General features: G+C 33.2%; 1 pseudogene; it reads right to left on the bottom strand.

Moving 5' to 3' along the window:
* Nucleotides 1–4358: 4358 nt before the first annotated feature.
* On the bottom strand, nucleotides 4359–5297 carry LOC112425261 (olfactory receptor 6C74-like; annotated as a pseudogene).
* Nucleotides 5298–8072: the final 2775 nt, after the last annotated feature.

Here is an 8072-nt window from a genome sequence, read left to right as displayed (position 1 = left end):
GGAATATGTCACACGCCCAAAACAATGGTAATGGGAGTTGTATACAAAACTCTGCCTTTAGAGATTTGGCTGTAACAAAACAAAGTTTAAAATATAAAAGAAAAACATAATATAAAACCTATAAAAAAAGAGAAGAAAGAAAATATGTGGAAAATAATTGTCATTCAATACACTCAAAAAATAAGAAAGAAAGAGGAAGGAAGGAGGGAAGGAAGGAAGGAGGGAAGCAGGGAGGGAGGGAGGGAGGGATGAAGGAAGGAAGGAAGGAAAGAAGAAAAGGAAGGAAGGAAGGAAGGAAGGAAGGAAGGAAGGAAGGGAGGGAGGGAGGGAGGGAGGGAGGGAGGGAGGGAGGGAGGGAGGGAGGGAAGGAAGGAAAGATCAATCTTCAGTAGACCAGCTCAAAATGTAAAGCCTACCTGTCCCTGATTAAAGTCAAATTCTGTTATATGGAGCTTGTATTTTCTAGGAGTATCATGTTTTGTTATTTCATTTTTATTCTATTTCTGTATTTTTGGGTTTTTTGTTTGTTTGTTTGTTTGACACCAAGTCTCACTCTGTCACCCAGTCTAGAGTCCAGTGGCGCGATCTCAGCTCACTGCAATCTCCACCTCCCAGCAAGTGATTCTTCTGCCTCAGCCTCCTGGGTTGCTGGGATTATAGGCGTGTGCCACCACACATGGCCTATTTCACTCTATTTCTGACAACAATTTTCCCTCATAAAAATATCAAATTTATCAGTAAAACAAATTTTAAATGAGAAGCTTATATGCAACACTCACACAATGAGAAATCTATTTCTGAAAATTCCCAAATCCACAAGAGAGTTTGAAAGATCATCAGTAATTTCAATGCCATTTTTAAAATTATGTAGTTGTTTGGCCGGGTGCGATGGCTCACACCTGTAATCCCAGGACTTTGGGAGACCACGGTGGGCAGATCACCTGAGGTCAGGAATTGAAGAACAGCTTGGCCAACATGGTGAAAGCCCATCTCTACTAAAAATGCAAAAAAACTAGCCAGGTATGGTGGCACACACCTGTAATCCCAGCTACCCGGGAGGCTGAGGCAGGAGAATCGCTTGAACCCAGGAGGCGGAGGTTGCAGTGAGCCAGGATTGAACCACTGCACTCCAGCCCGGGGGACAGAGTGAGACCCTGTCTCAAAAACAAAAAAAAAAAATGTAGTTGCTATTTTAAAGCAAAATAAAGTAAAATATAAAGTCATGCAAAAAAGCAATCAAATTATGACAATAGCAGTAAAAGTAAAATAAATCAAGGGTATAAGAAAGGCTTAAAAGAAAGATAAAATAACAAAGCTCTATAGAGATATAAACTGATAAATTGATAATGGAAAGATAAGTCAAATCTATAAAAATTCATAAATCTGATGTTGCAGCAAATCAAAGCTGTGATGAGACCGAAAAACATTAAAATTCGGAATATTTTTAATTGACCAAAAATAATTTAGTGGAAATGTGGAAAACAAATAGCAAGAGACCAAAATGTAGAACTTAGGTTTCACTTTAATAGAAAAAATAAGTGATACAAAGGTAGAGAAAACACAGATAACTACCTGGAAAAATGAATCATAAAAGCAAAATATAATTACAAATGTAGATAGACATATGTTAGAATAGATAGATAATAAATGAATGATAGACACAGATATACATAGAAATATCTTATGACTATGATAAGCTATGTATAATAAGTAAATACAACATTAAAGATAAGTATTATTAAAATGAGTTTTAAAAGATAATTAAAAAGAAATATTGGTAATTTCCATTAAAATATAAACTGCGATCTTTTTAAATAGAGAACATGTCTTATTGTTTACATTAACAGAAAGCATGAAATGATCCAAAAAATTCTGACAAATATATTAAAGTGTGATGTGAAACAAGTATTTGAAGGATTGGGGGAAGTGGGAATGGTTAATGGCATAAAATTTGTTAGAAAGAATAAATAGGATTTAGTATTTGATAGTACAACAGGGTGACTACATTCAGTAATAATTTAATTGTACATTTAAAAATAACTAAAAGTACAGTTGGATTGTTCATAACACAAAGGATAAAAGCTATGGATACCCCATTTAGCATATTATTATTATACATTGTATGCCTGTATTAACATATTTCATCCCATAATGTATGCACATACTATGTACCCACAAAATTTAGAAATTAAAAATTTTTTAAAACAATTATTTTAAAAGAATTAAAGCTACAATCATTCTAGAGTTGGCGTTTATTTATTTAACAAATGTAATTTAATATGCCTTTGTACCAGATAGTGTGGTAGGCCTTGAAAATAGTGTGTTGAATAAATTAGAGCCCCTACTTTAACTGAGCTTCTATTCTACACGTGAAACAAATAATTAATAAATAATTTGTATTACTATAAGCCATAAAGACAAATTAATTCAGATAAAGAGAGAATAATGAAGTTGCTATATGAGAAATTAAATTTGAAAAGTAAAATGCCATGGTTTAGTCAGATGGTTTAATTATATATATATACCCCCTTTTATGTGTCTGAACACATAAATTCACATATACTGAATAAAAGCGTCTCTTAAGAGAAAGTGGACTCTTAAGACTAGAAGAATATTAACAATGATTTCAGAGCAGAACATTTGGAATACAAAGGAAGCAACTGCAGAGCAAGAAAAGGGCATGTGTAAAGACACACCAGTGGGAGAAAACATAGCACATTACAAGATATAAAACAGTTCTGTATGAGTTAAGGTATATATTTTTAAAATCTCAAACATAAGATTTAGTTGTGTTCCTAGAGTTATACAGAGCCAATCTTCTCTGCTTCCTAGGATGGCTTTTTAAATATTTTAAAATCGCTGTTTTTTTCTCAAGTGTTTTTCAGATTAATGCCAATTGATAAAAACTCAATATTCCTTGATAATTACTTCATAGGATTTGAATTTTAAAATCTAGATACAAATGTAAGATCTAACATTTACTTGTGTGTGACACTGAGATAGTCTACCTAGGATCTTTAAGTTAGTTTTCAACACAAGCTCCCTTTCCTAAATGAAAAAGGCTCCTTTCATTTACACTAGCATAGAGATTTGGAGATTATTTTTTTGTGTTTCCTTTTTTTTTTTTTTTTTTTGCATCCAGATAATATACTTTTCTTTTTTTAATTATGCTTTAAGTTTTGGGATACATGTGCAGAACATACAGGTTTCTTACATAGGTATACACGTGCCATGGTGGTTTGTTGCATCCATCAACCTGTCATCTACATTAGGTATTTCTCCTAATGCTATCCCTCCCCTAGCCTCCCACCCCCTGACAGGCCCCAGTGTGATGTTCCCCTCTCTATGTCCATGTGTTCTCATTGTTCAACTCCCACTTATTAATGAGAACATGCAGTGTTTGGTTTTCTGTTCCTGTGTTAGTTTGCTGAGAATGATGGTTTCCAGCTTCATCCATGTCCCTGCAAAGGACACGAACTCTTCCTTTTTATGGCTGCATAGTATTCCATGGTGTATATGTGCTGCATTTTCTTTATCCAGTCTATCATTGATGGGCATTTGGGTTATATTATTAAGCCTGAAAACAAATACTTATTTTTGAGACGGAATATCTCTCCTGTTGCCCAGGCTGGAGTGCAACAGCATCGTCTCGGCTCACTGCAACCTCCGCCTTCTGGATTCAAGCAATTTTCCTGCCTTGGCCTCCCAAATAGCTGGGATTACAGGCATGTGCCACCACATTCGGCTATTTTTTTTTTTTTTAAGTAGACACAGGGTTTCACCATGTTAGTCAGGCTGGTCTTGAACACCTCAGGTGATTCACCCGCCTTGGGCTCCCAAAAAGCTGGGATTACAGGTGTGCGCCAGCACACCTAGCCCAATAAATACTTCTATTTAAGTTCACTATTATGTTTCTGGAAACATCACATACTTTAATAAAATAATATTATTATTTGGTTTTAAGAAATAAATCTTTCTTAGAGATTTATAAAATCAAATAAATCAATATTGAAAGAGTTCACGAGTAATCTATAATCTGGGCACATTTATGCTAGAAAAACAGAGAGCTTTTAGATTTCCAAAACGAATTCATAGTGAAATATTTTTAGGGTGAGCAAAGTCAGATTATTAAGTTAAAAGAAGAAGTAATTTCAGCAATGCATAAGAGAATATCATGGATACAGAAAATACCATTGAAGTGATAAAAATTCACGAATAGATAAAATGGCTCTTTATGGGTGACTTCAGTTACTATCATAATATAAACATAAAATAAAGGGGTATGTCAAAAACCCAGCTGATTCAGGCTACAATTTTCAATTAGTTTGAGTGGCATTCTATTATAATACCCCAAACTATTATTTCAAAGTAGTAAAGATACACTTTTTTCCTATATTCTTCATGGCTTGTTTCACTTGCTTATTTCTTAAGGGATATATAAAAGGATTTAATAAAGGTGCAACTGAAGTATTGCTACTCCTTTGTTTAAAGCTGCCCTTTCTTATGCAGAAGGTTTAATATACATGAAAATACAGCTACCATAAGAGATGGAAACAACAATCATACGGGAGGAACAGGTAGAAAAAGCCTTCTTCCTCTGCTGGGAGAAGAAACCTTAAGAATTGTTTTTTTGATATTTGCGTAGGAGTCCATTACCAGGGCCAATGTAATCAGGAGTGTGACAGTGGCTAAAATAAAGCTTAACAGTTCTATGACCTGTGTGTCTGTGCAGTAGAGTTTCAGAAGAGGAGAATAGTCACAGAAAATGTGGTCAATAATATTAACATCACAGAATTCCAATCTCAGGCCCATGGTAAGTCCAGGAAAGATTGTTAACAAACCAGCCCACCAAGAGGCAACAGCTGTCTGGTTGCAGACTCTGTTGCTCATAATGGTTGCATAATGCAGGGGTTTGCAGATCATAGGATCACAGGACATAGGTCATAGGACATGGCAGCCAGCAGAAAAAACTCCGATACACTCAAAAGAATGACAAAAAATAATTGTGTCCCACAAGCATCATAGGAAATAGTTTTATCCATAGTCACTATGATGACTAGGAATCTAGGGATGCAAACAGATGTCAACAAGATTTCTAAAACAGAACAATTCCGAAGGCAGAAATACATGGGTGTTTTGAGGTGAGAATCCAGCAAGGTGAGCAGGATAATGATCAGATTTCCAATGACACTCAATAAATATGCTAAAAATAGAAAAAGGAAAATTACAATTTGCCAGTGTAAATCATCTGTCAGTCCTAGAAGAATGAAGGTTGTCACCATTGTATGGTTTCTCATGATTAAATTCCTTCTGAATTTCATCAGACCTGGAAAAAAATAAATAATATATGTTAAAAAGCCTTCACTGAGCATAGGTTTAAAAGTGATGTGAAGAACCAAGTAACTCAGTTGAGAAGCATACACTTTATTCCCTTCTATGATTTTAACAATTTTGCCTAGTGGTCAGAACCCCAGAATCTCTTTTCAGATCTTTTTTACTTTGAGAAAGAATGGTTTTATTAGTTCCTGTTATAAGTATCTGTACATTTTTCTAGTTTAAAGTTTTGTCTAAAATACGAAAATGTTAACTCCTGCAATTTCATTCAATCCATAAGAAAACATCTTTCAGATTAGATTGGTTAATCCCCTGATTGTTAACATAATCTCAGGTTTTTTTCAGCTAGATATAGCTTTTCTGCACATTTCTACATCTTAAAGAGCTAATTAGAACTGAATTTTTGTAATTAATCTTTTTACAATTGCTCTTTTCTGATCATATATTTCTGGTTAGTCTTTGGGTTGTTTGGTACAGCCAATGAAAACATTTTCAATGGAAAGAATATTCATGAATCTCAAAATTAGTATGTAAATATGAAGGTAAAATTTTACATGGAATTTGAAATTTATGTACTCAATTGTTCAGTAAACTTCAACTTCATAAGTAGCTTTATCAATGTAGAAAATATTTTATAGTCAATACTGTTAGAGTAGTTAATCCTTTACTAAGTATGAAGGGATATATACATTCTAGTCAAATTTTTAATAAAAATAACTATAAATCATTGTTCATGATACTATTCTAATAGACAAACTTAGAGACTCTTTTAAATATATATATAGAATCTTTAATCAAGAGTTACATAAATATTTTCTTTATTTTTCTAATTCTGAATTTAATGAGTTTAATCTATGGACACACATTCAGAATAACTTATGTAGCAATTATGTACAAAAAACAACAATATACTGAAAATATTACTTTCCACAAATTTCACAAGGTTTTTGTTTGCTGAGGCATTGTGAAATTTTTTGGTATCATTAGCCAAAAATGTAATATTAAATGATTTTTTCTTAATATTTATTTCTTCCTAACCCATATTTTTTCTCTATTTCCTCACTCTTAACAGAGAGATCTGTTCACACTAAAAGCCAGGGATATTTAAAAACATTTGTGGATCTTTCTCTTTGTCTCTCTCTCTTCCCTTCCTTCCGTCCTTCCTTCCTTCTTCCTTCCTTCCTTCCTTCTTCCTTCTTTCCCTCCCTTCCTTCCTTCCTTCTCTCCCTCCTTCCATCCTTCCTTCCTTCCTTCCTTCTTCCTTCTTTCCCTCCCTTCCTTCCTTACCTCCCTCCTTCTGTCCTTCCTTCCTTCCTTCCTTCCTTCTTCCTTCTTTCCCTCCCTTCCTTCCTTTCCTCCCTCCTTCCTTCCTTCTTTCTTTTCTTTTCCTCTCTCTCTCTCTCTCTCCAATCAGCTTACATGTGCCATTTCAAACACATTTTTCTGACTTTTCCTATAAATAAAATGAATAATGTCTGGATTCAGTCTAACTTAAAATCTGAAAATCTGATTTACTTATTAGAATCAAAATAGTTTTTTTGTTTGTTTGTTTGTTTGTTTTTTAGTTTGTCTTTTAAGAACTCTGGTCACTACTTAGAGTTTCTCATTCTCTCTGGAATAAAAAAGGTTTTGTCTCCACAGTGCCATAGATTTATCTTTGTTCTTTAATAATGAATATGTTTACTCAGAACTGATGAGGAGCTCTGGGGATTCTTTTGGAGAAGATACTAATTGGCTATTTTCTTCCTTAACTCTAAAAAGAAAAACAAAATCACAAAGCTAATTGAAAGTCTTGTTATGGCATCTGTAGAAAAATCAGAAATGTTGATATTAAAACGAAGTCTAATTCCTGGAGTGGGATTAAAAGGTTGTATAAAGTACTTTAGGCTTTTCAGAGTGTCTGAGCTAATACTAGTCCAAAGAAAGAAGAGAACTAGAGCTTTTTCATTCTTCATTCCAAAAAAAAATCAATCTATCTAATGGCATCTGTCTAATGACAACATTGTCTGTAACTTCTAATTCACTGAATCTTCACAAATTGACTCATATGTTTTTATGAGTCAAATATACTCATTTCTTATTCTCTCTGTACAACTTCATAGCATTAAATATGTATTATATACTAATATAACAACTAGGAAAACAATGGCATAATTAGAAAGTAACAAATAATAGAAAAGTCATTAATAAAATCCCTTTAGAAGAAAACACACATAGATTTTTGCCGACATGTCCCCTAAACCAAGGAGATGACTTATTATGACATGAGATATAACGTAAAATTATAGGAACATGAGAAGAGCAAATCTTTTACTTTTATTCTTTATTAAGAAAACCAAATTAAAATTATAAAAATTGATGAAAGAACAAATTGAATTGGTAACCAAGAAGTTAGAGAGATTTTATATAGACAGTAATATCAGTAACTGATTTAGGTATATAGGAATGGTAAGATATTTTCCTTGCAGAGGATTGGTTATATTTTAGAAAATGTCTAAAATGTAAATATTAAATTAACAAGCAACATGCTTCACTTTTTATGTGTTAAATATATTCTCTTCACATGAACTTTGAAAACAGCAGAGGAAGATGGAATACTTATTAGAGTTCTATAAGGGAAGCAAATCTATTTTGAGGGACATGAAATAAAATAATTTTTAGAGAATATGAATGTATTAAATCATGTATGATTGTGTAATTGATGAAGAAATATATGAAAGATTGTTGCTTTAATTTCT

This window comes from Macaca nemestrina, chromosome 10 (assembly GCF_043159975.1).
Source record: "Macaca nemestrina isolate mMacNem1 chromosome 10, mMacNem.hap1, whole genome shotgun sequence".
Taxonomy (NCBI): Eukaryota; Metazoa; Chordata; class Mammalia; order Primates; family Cercopithecidae; genus Macaca; species Macaca nemestrina.
The sequence above is the reverse complement of the archived record's forward strand: the minus strand, read 5'-3'. Positions and strand labels throughout refer to the sequence as shown.